Source organism: Anabrus simplex, chromosome 2, assembly GCF_040414725.1.
Source record: "Anabrus simplex isolate iqAnaSimp1 chromosome 2, ASM4041472v1, whole genome shotgun sequence".
Lineage (NCBI taxonomy): Eukaryota > Metazoa > Arthropoda > Insecta > Orthoptera > Tettigoniidae > Anabrus > Anabrus simplex.
In genome coordinates this window covers 910,395,167-910,417,729 of record NC_090266.1, presented here as the reverse complement: position 1 = coordinate 910,417,729, position 22,563 = coordinate 910,395,167, and the positions used below count along the sequence as shown (strand labels likewise).

Below are 22,563 nucleotides of genomic sequence, written 5' to 3'. Positions count from 1 at the left end.
ATAATAATAATAATAATAATAATAATGATAATAGTAATAGAAATGTTGGTACAACACTGGTTATAGCTTAAGATTTTGTTTTGGTTATGTTAGTAATTGAATAACAGTAGTCTCGGTCAATCAATAACTACTGATCTGCATTTAGGGCAGTCGCCCACGTGGCAACAAACGGCCGTAGCCGTGTTGAAGCACCAGATCCCGTGAGATCTCCGAAGTTAAGCAACATTGGGCGTGGTCAAGATTTGGGTGGGTTGCCACGCGCTGCTGGTGGGGTGTAAGGGAATGGAGGAGCGGAAAGGAACTGGTCACCCTACCGTACGTAAACTCCGGCTCAGGCACACCTCTGCTGAGGTTCGGACCTGCCTTCGGGCAGTATTCACCTTTACCTTACCCAGGTGGCAGATTCCTTATCTGTTGTTTTCCTACTCCTTCCTTAAATGATTGCAGAGAAATTGGAAATTTATTGAACACCTTCCTCGGTAAAGTTATTCCAGTCCCTAACTCAACTTTTTATAAACAAATATTTGCCCCAATTTGTCCTCTTGATTTCCAACTTTTCTTCATATTGTGATCGTTCCTACATTTGAAAACACCACTACAACTTATTCGTCTACTAATGTCATGCTACGCCATCTCTCCACTGACTGCTCAAAACATACCACATAGTCGAGCAGATCGTTTTCTGTATCCCAAGTCTTCCCAGCCCAAAGTTTGCAACATTTTTGTAACGCTACTCTTTTGTTGAAAATCACTCAGAACATATCGAGCTGCTTTTCTTTGGATTTTTTCCAGTTCTTGAATCAAGTAATCCTGGTGAGGGTACCATATACTGGAATCATACTCTAGTTGGGGTCTTGCCTGAGATTTATATGCTCTATCCTTTACATACTTACTACAACCCCTAAATACCCTCATAATAATGTACAAAGATCCATACCCTTTATTTAGAGTCCCATGTGGTAAAATCTGACCAAACTCAATGAAGCACTAGCAAATAATATACGGCACTAATAGCCTCGGTCCGCCTCTGTGGTGTAGTGGTTAGTGTAATTAGCTGCCACCCCCAGAGGCCCGGGTTCGATTCCCGGCTCTGCCACGAAATTTGAAAAGTGGTACGAGGGTTGGAACGGGGTCCACTCAGCCAGTCCAGTCAACTGAGTAGAGGTGGGTTCGATTCCCACTTCAACCATCCTGGAAGTGGTTTTCCGTGGTTTCCCACTTCTCCTCCAGGCAAATGCCGGGATGGTACCTAACTTAAGGCCACGGCCGCTTCCTTCCCTCTGCCTTGTCTATCCCCTCCAATCTTCCCATCCCCCGCAAGGCCCTTGTTCAGCATAGCAGGTGAGGCCGCCTGGGTGATGTATTGGTCATCCTCCCCAGTTGTATCCCACGACCCAGAGTCTGAAGCTCCAGGACACTGCCCTTGAGGCGGTAGAGGCAGGATCCCTCGCTGAGTCGAGGGAAAAACCAACCCTGGAGGGTAAGCAGATTCAGCGAGCAAACTAATAGCCTCTAGTTACTAAAACTAAATACATCATTAACACACATCTTTAAAGATATGTTGTTAAGATGTCAAAAATACTGTTAAAATTAGAGTTGAAGGATTAGTAATCTTGAATAAATCGAAATAGGTGTTAGGTTTATCATAACGGAATATTATTTGAATACCGTATATCTCAGAATTTGTGGTAGAGATGTTTTTTCAATTCTCTACAATGTGATACTTGTAAAGAAGTAGCTGTACAAAAAGAACATTCTTATCGATTCATTTCTTTTAGGAATAGGGGTAATCTGTAGGCCTATGTTCCTGCGAAAGATGTTGTTCACGTGTGCAAACTTCCTGAGATGTATTTCATACCGAATACAATAATGGTTTAAGCTCAGTCTTGAAACGGAACATACCTAATGAAGTCACAGCTCAGTTGTATGAAACAAATTTGTTTTGAAGTCTAAGCTCACATGCTTTAGATCTAAACCCAGTGGACACGTATGTTTATCGCCTTATTAGTACCTAATAATAACAACATTCTTCTTCTTTTTCTACCGCTTTTCCCACGCCTGTGGGGTCGCGGGTGCGAACTATGTCACACATGTGGATTTGTCCTTGTTTTACGGCCGGATGCCCTTCCTGACGCCAACCCTATATGGAGGGATATAATCACTATTGCGTGTTTCTTTGGTGGTTGGTAGTGTGTTAATATGTAGAGCTTAGTGTTGGGACAAACACAAAAACCCAGTCCCCGAGCCAGAAGAATTAATTAGAGACCATTAAAATCCCTGACCCGGCCGGGAATCGAACCCGGGACCCTCTGAACCTAACGCCTCAAGGCTGACCATTCAGGCAATGATTCAAATAATAAGAATAAGAATAAGAATAAGAATAAGAATAAGAATAAGAATAAGAATAATAGGCACTAATAATAATGATGTTATTGGCGTTACGTCCCACTAACTACATTTACCGTTTTCGGAGACGCTGAAGGGCCGGGATTTAGTCCTGCAAGTGACCTTTTACGTGCCAGTAAATCTACTGACAAGAGGCTGACGTATCTCAGCACCTTCAAATACCACCGGACTGAGCCAGGATCGAACCTGCCAAGTTGGAATCAGATGGCCAACCGTCTGAACCACTCAGCCCGGTACGCCTTATATTAGTATAATTGCATCACTGTACTTGAAGATACGTGAGAATCATGCTGTAAGAGATGGAATGGAAACAGATTTGACCATAGATCGGTCTATAACAGGCTGGCTATTGTAAAGCAATTGTAAATTAATATGTCAGTGTTTCTTTTCTTTAACAATAAAATAAATTACCTAATAGGTATAATTAATCCGTAGTATTGTTCTTATTTCGATGTCCTATTAATTATTTTAATTATCTCCTGTCCAGTATTCCCGTTTCGGACACTGTTTTACATTAATGCAATGAGATAGTGTAGTGACGTAAGATGGCAGCTGCCGCACGCTTCTGGCTTCAGAATCGTGCTGCTCATTGCCAGTCTAGATCTGTGTCTGTGATCGGACTCTAGGACTCCTGGACGCACACTCCTGTTACTTTATAACAGCATACGAGGGGGAAAGATTTTGTTTGTTTTTTGCAATACGACGCACCAGGACAGATAGGTCTTATGGCGACAATGGGACAGGAAAGAGCTAGGAATGGGAAGGAAACGGCCGTGGCTTAATTATGGTACAGCCCCGGCATTTGCCTGGTGTGAAAATGAGAAATCACGGATAACCATCTTCAGGGCTGCCGACAGCTGGGTTCGAACCCACTATCTCCCGGATGCAAGCTCACATCTGCGCGCACCTAGCCGCACGGCCAACTCGCCCAGTGGAAAGTTTCTGGACCGAGCAGAGCAGCTTTACCGTGGCTTTGCAGCTCTGCATTCGAAGGTGACATGATGGTCCCACATTAGGCTGTCCTGGGAACGGTTTTCCGTGGTTCTCCATTCTGCTCACTAATGCGAATGCCGGCACACTTCATTTTATAGGCCACGGCCACTCCTCTCTCGCCTTCTCCGCACCACATCTCCTGGACGGAGAGAGTGTGTCAGAGTACGCAATGAAAACTTTTTAGTAGTAGTAGTAACGTTTCTGCTGAGTTCTCTCTTGGCTTACTGTGACATCACAAATTCGTAAGTTAACTGAATGAGGCTCAAACCCAGAGTGGAAGTGTAAAACCTCCACGCGACGTAGTCTCCCTTTGTTGAGAGCTATCAAGACCTCGAGGTCCTCCAGCTCCCATATCAAACGTTCCTTACTAGTTTCACTGTTCCTCCAGGCCTGGCCCCTCCATACGTATAAACCTGCGGCCACTGAATTAGGCGGGTAAGGAAAACTGTGCTGTTGTCAGATATGGGAACGGCGAAGCGATATATGTTCGAGAATCGCTTACCTCGGACACAGATTGGCAACGTTGATTATACAGTGCTGTCAAGTCGAAGCCGGTTACCTCCAAGTATTCTTCAAAGTAGTTCTCTTTTCTACATTACGCAGTCCAGTACATAGTATTCAAATATTAAAAGTTATATTGTAAACCATAAACAAATAAAAATTATTTGATTAAAACTGATACGTAATCCGAAAGTACTTACGGTGTCCCGTGTCCTGCGCTGGCGCGCGCGACCTGAATGACCTGAGCTAGCGACATTTTCGGGCCATTTTCCAGAAAAACTAAAAGACCCATGGAAACATGTTTCAGACAAAAAATTAAGTTAGACGATTTTCTACATTTTCCTCGTAGAAAACATTTTATTGGCTGAAGAAACAAAAACGATCATTTCAAATATTTAGGATGTTTATTCTCCCACGATTTTTGTGTACTACATGCAGTAGCGTAGCCAGGATCGACCGATAGGAGTTGGGGGGGGGGGGGATGTAATGACAATGCTTGTGCGCTCTTCCATGAGTGTTAATATAAGGACACTGATACAAATACATGTTGTTGATATTCCGATTGGAGTACCGGTACAGTACAGAATCATACATTAAAATACAGAAGAAGAACAATATGATTGAGATCAACAGTTTTATAGCGAATGGCATGTTCAGATTACACTCTAAACTCCGACTTTCGAGGCTTCTTAGAAAACAGATTCAAGAGATCGCTTGGTTTTAAATTTATGTCTCTGTGAATGTACAGAATAGCCAACCCATTGAATCGACTTTAACGTGTTTACTGTCAGTATCTGATTATTTTCTTTAGTATAAACTCCATGGGGGTAGGGACTTTCTAACCCCCAGTAACCCCCACCCCTGGCTACGCCCCTGACTACGTGTAATTGAACCAAGATGCTACAAAGCTGATGGAGTGAACCCGCAGTTCTGGTCAACGGTATTCTGTAAGAAAGAAGTCAGCTCCCCGGTGAAACTGCCTTACATCGGTCTGTTTTCAAACTACTTTATGGGCGTGAAAGATGGGTGGACTCAGGATATCTTATTGATAAGTTGAAAGTAACCTACGAGGAAGTAGCGAGAATGATTGCTGGTGTAATCAGGTGGGGACAGTCGCTTAAGTGCGGCCAGTATCCAGTATTCGGGAGATAGTGGGTTCGAGCCCCACTGTCGGCAGCCCTGAAGATGGTTTTCCGTTGTTTCCCATTTTCTCACCAGGAAAATGCTGGGGCTGTACCTTAACTAAGGTCACGGCCGCGTCCTTCCCATTCCTAGGCCTTTCCTGTCCCATCGTCGCCATAAGACATATCTGTGTCGCTGCGACGTAAAACAAATAGCAGGTGGGGACAATGTAGGAAGGTATTTGGAATGAGAAGATACAGGTTATGTTGGAAACGAACACGATGGACGAAGAAATCCGCTTCGGCGGTGGGGTTATGTGAGAAGAATGGATTAAGGTAGGTTGCCAGGAAGAATAATAGACTCGGTCATGGAGGGTAAGAGAAGCAAAGGGAGACAAAGTCGAAACTCGACGAGGCCACACAGCTGTTTGCAAGTAGAGGATTGTGAAACACTTACTTCACAGAGGCTTGCAGACTGAAATCTGAAAGGCATAACAGTCTACAATGAAAAAGTATGTATTGATAATAAAAAATATCGGCCCTACCGGGCGAGTTGGCCATGCGATTAGAAGCGCGCAGCTGTGAGTTGGCATGCGGGAGATAGTGAGTTCGAACCCCACTGTCGGCAGCTCAGAAGATGGTTTTACGTGGTTTCCCATTTTCATACCAGAAAATGTTGGGACTGTGCCTTAATTAAGGCCAGACCACTTTCTTCCGCACTCCTAGCCCTTTCCTATCCCATCGTCGCCATTTGACCTATCTGTGTCGGTGCGATGTAAAGCAAATTGAAAAGAAACGAAAAGATCTGCCTTATTTAATAAATGGTCCGCTTGAAACTTGAAACCAATCCACTGCTTTGGTAAATGCTGCAGTATGTTTCAGAAATGACAACGCATACGGACTGATTTCGAAACAGGATAAAATAAAAAACATTGGGTACGCACTTGGCCCTCCTTCCAGCTGGGAGTTTCACTGTATTATGCCCGAGATACTGACGACTTTGCTCAAGGTTAATGTGGGAGACTAGCTCACCTTCTCTAGTCCTGGAGAGGGGAGTGGCAGTGAAGTAGCAGAACAAACAACATACCGTAGTACACAGTGTGATATCAAGGGATTGTACTCAAAGGACTTGGAGCAGGAAGGTGAGTGCCAGCCAATTTCTCGTGCCCATTCCCACTCATTAAAACAAATAATAGTTAAACAGACGTTAGGCACATTATTATTATTATTATTATTATTATTATTATTATTATTATTATTATTATTATTATTATTATTTCATTCATTTACCCTCCACGGTTGGTTTGCCTTCAGACTCAGCCCACGTCTACTGCCCCAAGGGCAATGTCTTGGAGCGTGAGATATTTGGTTGGGATACAACAGGGGAGGAGAACCAGTACCTCGCCCAGGTGGCCTCACCTGCTATGCTGAATAGGGGCCTTCTGAAATATGGGAAGATTGAAAGGGATAGGCAGGGTAGGCAAGGAAGAGGGAAGGAAGCGGCCGTGGCCTTAAGTTAACTACTATCCCGTCATGTACCTGGAGAAGAAGCGGGAAACCACAGAAAACTACTTCAAGGATGCCTGAGGAGGGAATCGAAGGCCCCTCCACACACATTATAGTCACGTTACATTCAGTTTTACGTGGAATCTGAATAAAATGCATGTAATATTCTTTCGTTTCGTTTCGTTTCGTTTCTTTCTTTCTTTCTTTCTTTCTTTCTTTCTTTCTTTCTTTCTTTCTTTCTTTATTTATTTATTTATTTATTTCTTCCTTAATCCGTTTACAGGCCGAGTTGACTCCGTTCCACTTATCGTACCATTTTTCAAATTTCGTGGCAGAGCCGGTAATCGAACCTGGCAGTTAATCACAATAACCACTACGCCACAGAGACGGACAAATTAAAACCCAAATACAATTAATTTCAAGTTGAAGTTATCAAATCCGAAACATTGTAAACAAGCGAGGAGGTGAGTGCTGATATCGTAATCATACTCACGTTACATTCAATTTTCTGTGGAATCCGAATCAAAGGAATGCAATATTCTTTCTTTCTGTATTTATTTATTTCTTTCTTTTTTCTGTTCTTAATCTGTTTACCCTCCAGGGTTGGTTTTTCCCTCGGACTCAGCGAGGGATTCCATCTCTACCGCCTCAGTGGCAGTGTCCTGGAGCGTGAGACTTTGGGTCTACGATACAACTGGAAAGGAGGACCAGTACCTCGCCCAGACGACCTCACCTGCTATGCTGAACAGGGGCCTTGTCGAGGGATGAGACGGTTGGAAGGGACAAACAAGGAAGAGGAAAGGAAGCGGCCGTGGCCTTAAGTTAGGTACCATCCCGGCATTTGCCTGGATGAGAAGTGGAAAACCACGGAAATCCACTGCGAGGATGGCTGAGGAGGGAATCGAACTACTTAGTTGACCTCTCGAGGCTGAGTGGGCCCCGTTCAAGTCCTCGTACCACTTTTCAAATTTTGTGGTAGAACCGAAAATCGAACCCGGGCCCCCGGGGGTGAAAGCTAATCACACCACTACACCACAGAGGCGGGAGACTTAATATTACACTTTAAATATTGCGTAATTATTGAACGGAGTCGAAGTGCAGAGAACATTGGAACTTTGGCTTGGAATACACGGTAGTTCAATTACAACAACTCTACAGATGGATGTAGATTCAAATCTTGTTCATCATAGGTCGAATGTTTCAACATACAACGCGTAGAATTACAGTGGACGCCCACTTAACATGCCTCCTTGTTGGGTTAACGAAATGGCCGGTTAAACTGACGATAAAAAAGGCCTATCTAGCACTTTCTAGTACTCTATGGTAATGTAAGGTATTTCATCATGTTTACGCAATATTTTGAAACAAACTAAGCTTTCTTTCCAGTTCATCCAGGGGCTCCGGATTCGATTCAGGGCCACGTCAGGGGTTTTACCCGCTCTGTGGGCTGGTTCAGGGTACACTCAACCTACATGAGAGCAACTGAGGAGCTGTCTGACAGTGAGATAGTGGTTCCGGTCTAGAAAGCCAAGAATAACGGCCCAGAGAATTCGTCGCATTGACCACATAAAACTAGTAATCTGCAGGTCTTCCGGGTGAGCAGCGGTCGCTTTCTACTGTAGGTCAAGGCCAATCAGGGCCATGGGGTTTGCTTTTTCTATTATTATTATTATTATTATTATTATTATTATTATTATTATTATTATTATTATTATTATTATTATTATTCATCGTATACCGTTTCTGGCAAGTCTTTTCCACACATGATCTTCCTATCATTTCTTCTCCTTCAGATCTTCTCGTACATTGTCTGTCCACCTCCTTCTTGGTCTCCCCCTATTTCTAGTCCTATCAGTGGCGTTCACTGAACCCTACCTACCCAACGGTGCTGGGGTAAATAATTTTGGGTTTGCGTTTTATTATTATTTCTTAGAACGCTTTTTACAAAGTTAAAAAAACTGCGAACATCTAAGCAAAGCCAAGTACAACTGTCTCGACAATCCGCTCGCACTACCGCAGTCCAGCTTTTCCAGTGAGCTGGATTTCCTTGCCGGCGCGAAAGAGAGCTACCCCAACGAAATTTAAGACGCTTGATTGACGCATGCACTTGAAGCTTCTTTATCCTGGGAGCGGGACGGGGCTGTGGGTCCTCCCCCGACAGCAATTTACGGCAACAGGCCAGCTAGCTTAGGTAAGGGATGTTAGTTTTAATACTTGACACTCGAAGTGTTCAGCGCCACACACTGGAGACTACAAGAAAAATATCAACATGTTAACAGTATAGCCACTTCGTCTTGCTAATAAAAATAGAGCCAGTTTATGAAATCATTTGCAATGTAGAATATATTTTATTTTTGGATTTCGGCATGTATAAAGGTTTTTTTTAGCAATTCATTGATGGCAATTGTAGAGTATGTTTTCCGATAGCCGCAGAAAATATATTTAGGTTGCCCAGCATGAACACAGAGCTAAGCGCGAAGTAAAATAATTTTGTATAGTGGTATATAGTGAAGTTTTGTAGTGTTCCTCTAGGTGAAGTTTCCGTGAGTTCTGTGTCATTCTTCATGAATATAACGTCGTGACGAATATTGTCCCTCGTTTGTCGTTGATGTACGTATACTCAGTAAGCGAGTGAAACTATAGAACGTCGGCGACGTTAAAATACCAGTTAAATTTTGTAGATTCAGTTTAGGTTAGGCTTTATAACTTAAAAACAAATATTTAGTCCCAGCGTATTTTTGTGAAAACCATGACTGTACTATCACGAAGCGTCACCGGGTGAAATGCTGATTTTAGAGAGTGTAGTGGGGCAACGATTGCTTAACATATTTGCAGCTGGGGTAACGAATGTGTTCACCGCTCACCACTGAGTCCCATATCCATCACTCTCCTCCCTACATAGCTTTCATCCCTTTGCATAATGTGCAGTCGTCTGTCCTGTACTTTATAAGATACTTCTGTCACTTTAACTGTTCCTCTGATTTTCTCATTTTTGATGCGGTCCATTCTAGTAACACCACTCATCCAGCTTAGCAACTTCATCTCTGCAACATCTAATTTATTAGATTGTGCCTTTGTTGTTGCCAAAGTCTCTGCACCATACAACATGGCTGGCGCGCTGCTGTCTTGTAGGCTTTTCCTTTAACCCTTATGGCAAGTCTTAGGTCACACAGGATGCCAGACATTATTTTCCAGTTCATCCAGGCAGACTGCACTTTGTCGTTAATCTCCGTGTTTAGGTTGCCATCCTTAGACACAAAAGATCCTAAATACTAGACACCATCCACTGTTTTTAAAGCATGTACCATCCATCTCTAACAATTCATTCCCCTCACCTCCGAAGCACAGGTATTCGGTTTTCTTTCTTTTAAGGTTTAGGCCTCTGTCTTCCAAGGATTTTATCAAGCTTTCCAACCTCTCTTCCAATTCTATCCTACTGGTGCTATACAAAACAATATCACCAGCTTATTATTATTATTATTATTATTATTATTATTATTATTATTATTATTATTATTATTATTATTATTATTATTATTATTATTATCATGAAAACGTTTGAAACATATGATTGACCTGTCATTTCTGTAGTCATATGGCAAAAGCTTACATGTCGACTTTTGATCAAAATGGCATTTATCTTAATATGACTTGACCGTTCTTTCAGCTGGCAAAGATTGATACGTCTCCCTTTCATAGGTTGTTACATAAAGCCACTGTCAGTTGATGACAGATCTAATGATACTTTTTCCTATACGATGATGAAGATGATGCTTGTTTTTTAAGGGGCCTAACATCGAAGGTCATCAGCTTCACGCCAAAATTGACATATTCTTAACCTGAGTACATGTCATATTATGGCAAGCTATTTGAAAATGCTTTTTATATCTAAAACTGGCATGTTTTTTTTTCCGACAACAACGTGCAATTGACATTCTGTAGAGCTGACAACAACGGCTAGTATGTACTTCCGTGTTGGTTGGCGGGTTGTTGAGAAGGTGGAAGGTTCAGTTTGTTCGTAGTTACACTACAGTACAATAAATGCGCATCAGTTTTATTTTTCTGTTTTTAGCGTGTTTGTTGTATAATATACCGTAATAACGAAGTTATAGCTTCCTACAATGGGTAAAATTAAAATCAGAGGGCAAAAAATAACGGAAATGGCTTTAGGTAATCGGGCACTTGAAATAAATGAAGATAAGTAAAGAAAAAATTTAATTGATTTCTACTATTTTAGATCCATTGAATTGTCTTACCGGAACAAGTCTCCATACTTAATTAAAGCTGCCGAATCAGAATTGACTAAGAAACAAACAACTATCTTCGTAATTATCTTGGGCACAATTAGTGGTAACTTCAAATGTGGTGCTTGTTATTACATTATTTATGGGGTTCACAACTTTGTTCCAGATAGTGAAAATGACGAATGTAGATCTGAATCTGAGAGTTTGAGATTGGGTTACATTTGAGATGATTATAACCCTAGTCACTCTGATTCAGAGTCGAGCGATGATATAGGCCTAGCAGAGAAGAAACTTAAATGGAATCACCTTCCGAGAGATAGTTTTCCAACGGCTGCCCCACTTCCTACACCTCGAAATTTAACCACAGATAATTCTACAGGAAATACCTCTGAACACAACAGTTTCAAGAAATGTGGCTACAGAAGAAAATCTCGCGGTGCATGACTCTAAGTATCGATGAGACCGAAAATGAAAGGGTAACTTCAGAAGAACGTGCTGAGCATTATACTAAGAAAATCGCGAAGATTAAACTGTAGAAAACAAAGAAAAATTCAGGTTTTACAATACACTACACGACAGGGAAAGTGGTTCCCGCTAAGAACTTGAAACTCATTGTAGGAACAAGTTTTCATATAAAGTGCAATGTGAACATTAAGGAAGACGATCAGCAAAATATTTTCATGAACTTCTATGCTTTAGGTGAACCAAAATTCAGTTCCTAATAGACGGTCTTGGAAGGTCGAGGAAAAGACAAAAATTGATATTGCGATAGACTTATAACTATAGATTGGAAGTTCATGCGCTAAAACTGTATAAATATGTGTACATTTATGCCCTAAAAATACCGAAATATGCATAATCAATTTGAGATTATTTCCTTCAAATAAAATTATTGCATGTAACTTACGTCGTTATTCCATGGATTTTGAAGTACCAGCCTCATCATCGGTGAATTTTTCACTATTGGTGTTAACAACAAAGGAGTGATGGATTCTTTCCATGGCCAAACTTCGTCTGTTGTCCCTCAGGAAAGCTATGGAACACGAAAAACTCCGTTCTACATCTCATGAAGTGACAGATCATGATTATCCTGTTGGTGTTATAGAACGTCTACAGTTTCAAACAGTACGTTATACTCAGGAGAACGTTTGTTTCACTCTTTCTTCTACATCCCCGGGAACTGTTCTTAAAGTGGACACGGTTTTGTCGAATTCTGCAAATGACTGGTGTAAAGGGAAGCCTCCGTGGCTCAGGCGACAGTGCTCCGGCTTATGGCTCGAATTACGTCAACTCCATGTGAGATTTGTGCTGGACAAAGTGGAGGCGGGACAGGTTTTTCTCCGGGTACTCCGGTTTTTCTGTCATCTTTCATTCCAGCAGCACTCTCCAATATTCCAGTACTTCACTTCATCTGTCAGTCATTAATCATTGCCCCAGAAGAGTGCGACAGGCTTCAACAGCCGGCACAATGCCTATCCTCGCCGCTAGATGGCGGCTTCATTCCATTCCTGATCCGGTCAAATAACGAACCAGGCTGTGAATTTTCATTTTTCAGTTTCACTGGTGTAAAGGAATCTCAACTGCTTCCATTGACGTAATAGCTTTAGGAATACAATGAAAATGAGCTGCTACATACACAAGGTTACTTTCTAATTCTTTGCATGACAATGTTTGCCGAGCTAGCTCAATAGATGCTGCTTCTTTTGGATCTAATTCTTTTACAACTTCGCTAATTTTCTGTAAATGTTCAGGAGAATAGAGCGCAGCCTCAAGCCATGATCCTGAGCGCGTAAATAGGTTGTGGTGGTATCGGGTGCTATTGTTCTGAATATCTGAACACTTCATGGAGCTTAGACAAATAATTTCTTAACAGACGACACTATCTTGTCCACTAATGGATAGCATGAACGAATAGTCTCTACTATGCGAAGGAGTCCATGTGCGCGACATGTTAAGTGAGTTAAATTAGTTAAAAATACTTTTTTTGTTGTCCCCGATGTAATCATATAACTACTGTAGCTGCGTCCGTTACCATGAGGAGTACATTGTGTACCTAATACCACCAGACCACAACTGTTTCATTGAATCAATGACAAACTGAGTTACTGTTGTGCTGTTAATGACCTCTAGCTGTCCTATGTTGTTGTTCTTGTTTGAGTCATCAGTCCATAGACTGGTTTGATGCAGCCGTCCATACCACCCTACCCAGTGCTAAACTTTTCATTTCTACGTAACTATTGCATGCTGCATCTGCTCTGATTTGCTTGTCATATTCATACCTTGGTCTACTCCAGCCGTTCTTACCGCCTACACTTCCTTCAAAAACCAACTGAACAAGTCCTGGGTGTCTTAGGATGTGTCCTATCATTCTATCTCTTCTTCTCGTCAAATTTAGCCAAATCGATCTCCTCTCAGCGATTCAATTCAGTATCTCTTCATTCGTGATTCGATCTATCCATCTCACCTTCAGCATTCTTATGTAACACCACAGCTAGTTATCGTCCATGTTTCACTTCCATACAATGCCACGCTCCAGATGTAAGTCTTCGGGAACATATTTCTAATTCATATGTCAATGTTTGAAGTGAGCAAATTTCTTTTCTTAAGAAAGCTCTTCCTTGCTCGTGCTAGTCTGCATTTTATGTCCTCCTTACTTCTGCCTATATTAAAAAGATATGGTGTAGTCGTCTGTTCTTTACTAAGGGCTCCAACTACTACAGTATATTCGTTACGAAACGACCTTCAGAGTCCGTCGTTTCGTCAATACTAACCCACACGTATTAATTACTTCAAGACATTTGAATATTGGGCATTACTTTCTCGTAACACCGGCTGACACATGTTTTGCGTAAAGCGCTTTCATCTGGAATGTTTTCATTGGTATGCTTGTGAAGGAAATTTCTGAGTGTTGGATTATTGAGAGTAAACAGAGGAATGTCTGCTGCTACAAAGATCTGACAGAGGTCTGAGGGAAACTGTGTTAACCTACTCCCAAAACACTCCAAAAGCTGTTATATGCTGCAATACTTGACACCGTTTTTCACTACCTACTTTGTTCTTGCATGTCTTACAACATAGTATTTTAGAATTTGTATAAATAAATTCAAAAGAAAGCTCGTCTTGATAGCCTTTAAGCCTACCTACACTAATTAATTTTGTTTTTGGCATGATTTACACTGTGTGTTTATTAAACAACACCGTATACACACACTTAACACTTATATACATTCCACAACCTACATGTAACACACTCAGCACTGTTAAGACGACTGGGCTAAACAAAATATCCAATAAGCCGATACCGAAGCTGCACCACTGCTATTGTAAAAGACTGATTTGCTACGTGAAGCCACGTGAATCAATGGCAAACTGAGTTACTGTTCTGTTGTTAGTGACCTCTACCTGTCCTATATTAAGAAGATATATTATAGTTGTCTGATCTTTACTAAGGGCTCCAACATTGTTGTCAACTTCCATAAAGATGAAGCCGCTGCTCAGCCATGGAAAAATAGCTAAATTCCTATAACAACAACGATAAACCAATTTTTGTAGCTAAAGGTCTTTAAAAAGTAGATAATTCCCTATACAAGCAACAATGAATTTTCAAATCTTGTAGCTAAACAAGAACCCAAAATCGCTTGGTTTAGTTTAAAATAGCAAAATTGGCAACGCTGATTCCGAAGCGTGTGTGGGAAAATACCGGGATTACATCATAAACACTGTTGTTACCACAAAGACGCACACACGAAATACTGTAAATTGTGTACACTAATTTATTTACAAATTATATACACATATTCTACACGGACGCACTAATAAACTCCCATCTTGAACACTTGACTACTATGCTCTTGAAAAAAAAAAAACACTGTTACGAAGAATAGGAAGAAGAAGCATGTGAACGTACTATCAATCACAACATGAATTCATGTACTCGATTAACGACTTGCACTCACAACTCTTGTTATAGAACTCCACTCAACCCTCGAGACTGCCTCTTTATATACATAGCCTGGCCAGGCTTCTAGAAGAATATGACACAACATGTTTTCTCGTAACTTCGAGAGTCTCCAATAGCCTATTTACAAAGGGATCGAATGTTCGATTAAACTCTAGTGACAAAGTGCGTTGTTCTTGACTATTACAGTGTGTTGCACAACATTGTATTGGCTTTATACATCATACATACAGGTAATAGTAAACTACGTACTATTAATTACGTGTTCTTACATCAAATAAACTCTTACTAATGTACATACAAGCAAACGTGTAGTAACATGACCTCACATACATCACAAAAGTAATAAGACCACGATTTATACCAGATATAGTCCGGACATAACTACATAACTAATAATAAAACTAATACTAATAGATGTAAACAACTTCATAGCCACACCTCACAAGTCATAATGATATTCATAATAATAGTCATAAAAATAATCGATATTTCCATCATTCACCCATGAGTTATAGAATATTGTTTCCAAATTATACTAGTCCATTACACTTGCATCAACACATGGCATCCAGCTTCGCTATCCTGCTGTTCCTGCTGAAGCATATATCCCACTCCCTCATACTGCGCAGCTAAATGCCCATTTCGTATCACAATGAACCGTCTTATCTATGAGTCATCATTGTCATCAGTCACATTCCTTGCACTCGTGGAACATATTAGACATTAGTACAAAATGCCAGGGAATGCATTTATAAGCATAATAAGAATGATAATATTCTGTTAATGTGCCATTTTAGGGCACAAAATCAAAAACATGTTGCATCTATTAAAAGAGACAAAATATGCATTTTATGCACAATAAAAGTTTTCATATTCTGTTCAGATATCAGTGAATTGCATATATAATCTACCAGCATATTCATACAATGGCGGGAAAAATATACGCAAATGCATGAACTTTCGATCCATACTGATAACAGTGAAATGGTACGTTTTTCTATCAGTTGATAGGAGTGAAGTGCGTAAGAAGTTCTATGGTTAATTTTATGGAATAGGGAGATGTAAACTTAACGTAATAATTCAGAAGAAACGAGCCAGTTCCAGTGGTATAATTGGGATACTCGTAGTGGTACTCACGAACCATCATGGCCTATCGTTAGCCACTACTGCAAGAGATCCTTGTATTGGTCCTGAGAGCGGGGATGATGGTGACGATGATAGTAATGATGAGTAAAATGTATGAAATAGAAGTGAAAAACAGAATGATACAGTATTTAAGAGGTTGATTATATACCATAATTATGTGTTGCTAATCAGAATAATTTTGCAATTTTGAAGTCAGATTATATTATTTACTTTATCACCAGATATGTTGTAACATTTTGATGACTACTTATAAATGATTTCTTGAATATCATAAAATATATCATAAATAAAAGTATATAAAAACTTAATAAACATACTTGAAGTAAATTAAATTAATAAACATAATTAACCGAAATGTCCGTAGTATGGGCGCCAGAGTCCACCAGAATGGATCCCTCGAATTTAGATAGAGCATGATAATTCTTTATATACCAGGGCGTGTACATAATGCTGCGTACTGGTACATCTGCTTTAGGCCTTACCTAACCTTCTGAAAACGACTAAATAGGTAGGAACTGCACCTAGGTTCATCAATAACTTCACTGATTCTAAAATATCTATCTATATTCTTAATAAAATCCGTGCATGAGCACCTCATCAACACACCAAAATACACTTACAATACACAAACAAAAGATTGCTGGAAGACTCCATATTTACAACGACAACAATGAAAACAGTGGGAAAACGAAAGTGAGAATTATGCCACCATTTGCAGATAGTCCGTTGAACAATGCACATATATGTAGATAAATACCCTTCACTGTCTCTGTATCAACACGACTTGCCGATTCTCATAATCGGCAGTTATAACATCACACAGATACTGTACCTCGTAATTCTGTGTTCACAGACTTTAACACTTGTTGTAAAGATATATACATTTGAGCAACACACTATTGTCGATCTTGAACATAAATTATGGAAAGTCTGAGATAGCGTTCACCAACATATAATGCCAGGGCACCACAAGTGCTACAATACTTAATGTGTAAGCACTCCACAATTTGTCGATCAGTCACTTTCCACAAACATAACAAGACTACGTTCCACGAACGTTTGAAGTCCAGTCCATTGTAGTACAGCAGTCTCACTCCAGTACCGTGTATCAACACTACTTCATTCCCGTACCGTGTGTCAGTTGTGGTTTTCTGGTTGTCGTTTTCCGCTGTGATGTCGCAGTATATAAAGACCTCAGGTCTTACATGATACGCCGAGATTGATCCTGGTCAGCCAATCATGGTAGATCCTCTTGTCAAGACCATGTCCTGAACTACTTCTTGGTCCCAAGACATAAACAAACTCTCTGGGGTGTTTCACATGAGTCATAGAACTTTCCTACTACAATATCAACAAGCTCATGTGATTCTGGGCTATTCACATGATTCATCGAACTTACCGACAACAACAAGTACATCTCATAAGACACTGGGATGCCCGCATAAGTCATACAAATTACCAGAGTCCAATATAGCAATTTTTTCCCACTCATTGTTCAAAACAAATCACTCATCCTACATATATGGAGATCTCCCAGCTTACAAATATAAATGACAAAATATATAAATTAAATACTGATAATAATAATAATAATAATAATAATAATAATAATAATAATAATCGAATACTGACAATAATATATCTCACTTCAACATATAGTGCGAGGGTGTGATATATGTACTATCACATAACGCCCCCTTGGTGAATCGATGATATCATATATTACGATTCACCATAAAACAGAACTTCACAAAATGATATAACTGAACACTTAAATTACTGTAATAATGATTTGCGTCTACTGCATTGTATTCGCACACGCGAAATACAATTTGTCCAAACAATAATACTATGTCTATATACACACAACTCCAATTGTTTCATATATCATTGAATACAATCCCTTCTTACTATTGTACAATGAGCTCAAAATTGATAATATATACACCCAAGGTGCAGATCCTATCTCTTATATCTGCGAAGTCTATAGATATTAAATGTCCCAAGGACCTTGTCGTCAGCGGTTAGGAGCCTATAAGCACACTTGGCTATTCTACTATCCACAGTATATGGACCCTGATATAACTGAAAAAACTATATATATACTTAACATCAGCATCGATAAGCGAGGAATGCGTACCGTAATGAAATCTAACTATGTCTAGAATCCAATCTATCTAACACACAAACATTCATCCCATCCAGTCACACAAGAATCATACAAGCTTTCATTCAAAACATGCATAAGACAGAAATCCCTATTTCTGCAATGCGCAGGAATCTCACTATGTTTTCTCCTCCACAAACACATAATTAATGTAAGTAAACAGATCACATACTTTTTCACACATTCCACATCGATATCATTCAGCACGTCATTCAAATCATTCACACATCTCGCAGCCTTAAATAAAACATTACACGCTCGCTTGGATAGACTTTCCTTCATCTCACGTACATTTCCATTCTCACACATGCTCACTCTATTACTGAAATTCTCACCATAATTCACTTCGAAGTTGTTATAATTACTACTTAATGCCCCAATGATTACTCCATCTTGACCACCTTTCATATCAGCTCCCACTCGCACCACGTTCATGCCAATAACACTGCTACTATCGACTCTCTTATCAGAAGTTTAATTAATCTCAAAGTCACCATTTTCACACATAACCTTAAAACTCCTCACGTACGCTTAAATAAATAAGAACATCCTCACTCTGATGTATACTCCGTAAACACTCTTCAATTACTAAACAACCTTCATCAACTTCACAAAACACTTCACTTTCAATTTCAGAAACTTCTGTAAGATTATCGATTGCAACACTGCTATTACCATTACAACTAGCACAAAGTAAGTCATCCTACACATCTTTCTTACTTTCATCAGGCCCCCTATACTGAAAATCTCCCTGATCACAAAACACATGGCCATACAATAATTCTTCTTTCACGTCTACATCGTAACTTCTGTTTCATCGCGTGAATAGGAATTTCGGTATCGGACTGCCAATCTGACCCAACTAAGAAGTCCGATTCCGGTTTAAATTACTTGGCGTGGCTTGTTCACTGTTGTCATGTCTCTGCGCTTGATCTGGAGGTATTTGATCTGTACGCCCCCTACCTTCTGATTCTCCTTGATTAGGTCTTCTGCGAAAATATTCCTGGTGATTAACTCCCTGATTAGAGTGTCTGTTTCCCCTTCCAGAATTTCCACCATGATTCCCTTGCCTAGAATGACTGAAATTCTGATTACTCCTATCTCCCACTAGCTGATTACCTTGTCTCCCATTATCCCCATAATTCCTACCTTCACTTTGCCTAGTCCTCCCCTGCCCTTTCAAAGCATCAAAGCTCTCTAAAAGCTGCTCTAATTCCTTAATCGTAACGATATTCTGCATACATGCAGCTAATCCGACCATCTCAGGAAAATGCCTCAACATCTGGCGGACTGTATCTCTCTCCGATCATTCACACATCTCGCAGCCTTAAATAAAACATTACACGCTCGCTTCGATAGACTTTCCTTCATCTCACGTACATTTCCATTCTCACACATGCTCACTCTATTACTGAAATTCTCACCATAATTCACTTCGAAGTTGTTATAATTACTACTTAATGCCCCAATGATTACTCCATCTTCACCACCTTTCAATATTCTGGCTGATCATAACATGTGCCAAGAAATACTCCGTCATAGACACACCTTCCTGAGGTCTATATTTGCCAAATAGCACGCGATCTCTTTCCCTTCTCTGAATAACTTCACTCCAAAATTTAGAACTAAATTTCTCCCTAAATTCCTCCAAACTCAAAATACCCTGTCTATAAACTTGAAACCACGATCTTGCTTCTCCAACAAGTGCAACATCCAACATCTCATCAACCATACTCCACTCAAGTAAACCATCGTCAAGATTCTTAGAAAACCGTTTCTCCACCGTTTTCAAGAATCCATCGGATTAAACTGCCGACCATTAAACTTGGGTAATTCAGAGTCCTTCGTACAAGATAAGTACTTATTACATATATTGCTACCTACTTGGATTTTACTGATCTCCTGCCTTAATTTCACATGACATGTTTTAATTCCTTCTTCCACTACCATTCTGGCATTTCCTTCTACTGACTTGAGGTCTTTCTCCAGTTTCTCAGTCTTCTCATCGATTCGCTTCGCTAAAACATTCTGACTGGTTTTAATTCTATCTATTTCTTCGACTTTATCTTCCACTATTTTTATTCTCTTATCACATTCCTTGCTGTTTTCAACGAATTCCTTCCTAACTACATTAAATCGGCATTCAATTTTTCTCAGTCAATTCCAAGCATTGAGCTTCTACCTTATTGTTGAATTCCTGAATTTCCCTGCTTTGATGGTCAAACTTCTGGTTCAATTCATCTATTCTACCCTTCACAGCACTGCTTAAACTATCAATTTTACTAGACAATTCAACACTCCCTTAATTTAACTCCTTACTATGATTCTCAATCTTACTGGACAGTTCCGTACTAACTGAATTTAATTCACTATTAATACTGTATATTTCATTACTAAAAATACTCAATTCACTCTTCAACTCTTTACTCTGACTATCAGTCTTAATGGACAGTTCAACACTCACTGAATTTAATTCAACACTCTGATTATCGATTTTACTGGACAGTTCAACATTATTATTATCGATTTTACTGGACAGTTCAACATTATTATTATCGATTTTACTGGACTGTTCAACGTTATTATTATCGATTTTACTGGACAATACATCACCTTTACTGTTAAATTCACCATTCAACTCTTTTACTCTGACTATCAATCTTACTGGACAATTGACCCTTCAACTCTTTACTGAACGGATTAAATAGTGATTGAAGCATACTAAGAGTTAAGGTCGCCCCTTGATCCCTTACATTCAGAGTTTGAGCCTTTTACTTTCCCGGCTTTAGTGTGACGTTTAAATGCTAGAAAAATAAATAATAGCTGCAAATAAAACTAACCAATCAACTGTATCAGTGAGGGCTGACTCATCATTACAAATGAGTGCTTGTGTTAAAACTTCTAGTTGCAGAGTTGAGTGATTGAGAGGATAGAACTCTGGCTTTCAAGCCCAAATTGGAGCATTCGATCCCGTCTTATTCCCGTGGTATTTGAAGGAGCTCAAATAATCTATCATCGTGTCGGTATCATTACCGGCACTTAAAACGACTCCTATGGGACACAAGTTTGACACCTCAGCGCCTCCTAAAACCGTAAGCATAATTAGTGGAACGTAGAAGCAATTGCATTAGTAGCTATAGAACTCCACTTCAAACGTCAGACAGATGAAGCTACAATACTCCCACTAGAGGCGGATTTCGTGAAAATCCTTTCTATACACGACAGTCATTGACATAATTTATAACAACGGCTCTCAGACTCGTGTACACTCTGATGCTATGATCAGATTATTGGCTCTTATTGTAAGTGTATCGGGTTCGATTGCCGACTACTTCGGTTGGGACTTCCAGTGAGACCAGAACGTGGTGATAGAAAGAGCGTCCGCCATTTAACTCCCAACCTAGTTTTTTTTCTATTTGCTTTATGTCGCACCGACACAGATATGTCTTATGGCGACGATGGGATAGGGAAGGCCTGGGAATTGGAAGGAAGCGGCCGTGGCGTCAATTAAGGAACAGCCCCGGCATTTGCCTGGTGTGAAAATGGGAAACCACGGAAAACCATCGTCAGGGCTGCCGACAGTGGGGCTCGAACCCACTATCTCCCGATTACTGGATACTGGCCGCACTTAAGCGACTGCAGCTATCGAGCTCGGTCAACCTAGTTTTAAGATTGTAACTAAAGCCTCCGCCAACCCCACATGAAGTGACTATAAGTATAGACAGGTAAGGGAATACCAAGTAAAGTAAAATGTTTCGAAATGTGGTAAATCCCATTGTGAAACACCGTTACTCCTAGGATCTTGGGAGTTACGCAAATTGGGCGTGAATATTGCATTTGAGTACCTGTTGACACGGTCCTGTTGTACTGTATAACCGGCGACCATGCTCGGGGCCTGTCAGTAGATCATGCAAATGAGCATTTTCATATTTATTATTTACTAACGCTTGATTCATTTGTGACTGTATGGACGGATTTCTCCAAAACTACTATTCACAACAATTTAGAAGTACAAAGAACATTAAGTCTGAATCCAAGGGCAGTGAAGGTGTGCTTTATATACAGAAGATTCTAGGTTCAGTCTACACCGGGATTTCCGGCGTAATTACACATCATAACAACGGGGGAAAAGGTATAGGCCATTCAATGGCGTTGAAGAGGACCTTTATGTAGGTAGGCGAATGTGTCGTTATGTGGCGGCATCATGGTCTCTTCACGTTCATTAGTTACGGCACCCTTAAATACCACCAGAATACACACAGTGAAAGTGTGGAAGCTCTGGGCAGATGATGCAACAACAGTAGGTCTAGAGAGTAGGGACGAAGTATAACAGTGCAGCAGGCACGGTTTTTGTTGGCGACCACATAGCCATGTCTGAATGCAAAACTTTACACTCTTCGAAATGTTTTTACTTAATAAATGTAGCCATAGGATAAGGAGATGGAGGACAAAGTTCTTGTATCTGACACATTTAAGCGCGTGTAGTATTAAAATAATAATAATAATAAGAACAATCAA

General features: G+C 40.2%; 1 protein-coding gene across 1 annotated transcript in view; it reads left to right on the top strand.

Annotated features, from left to right (window-relative positions):
- Positions 1-6,059: 6,059 nt before the first annotated feature.
- LOC136863183 (D-beta-hydroxybutyrate dehydrogenase, mitochondrial) overlaps positions 6,060-22,563 on the top strand; it is a 68,638-nt gene continuing 52,134 nt past the window's right edge. Inside the window, exon 1 of the mRNA XM_067139536.2 lies at positions 6,060-6,163. The gene's annotated coding sequence lies outside the window, so the exon portion shown is untranslated. The remainder of the gene's footprint in view (positions 6,164-22,563) is intronic.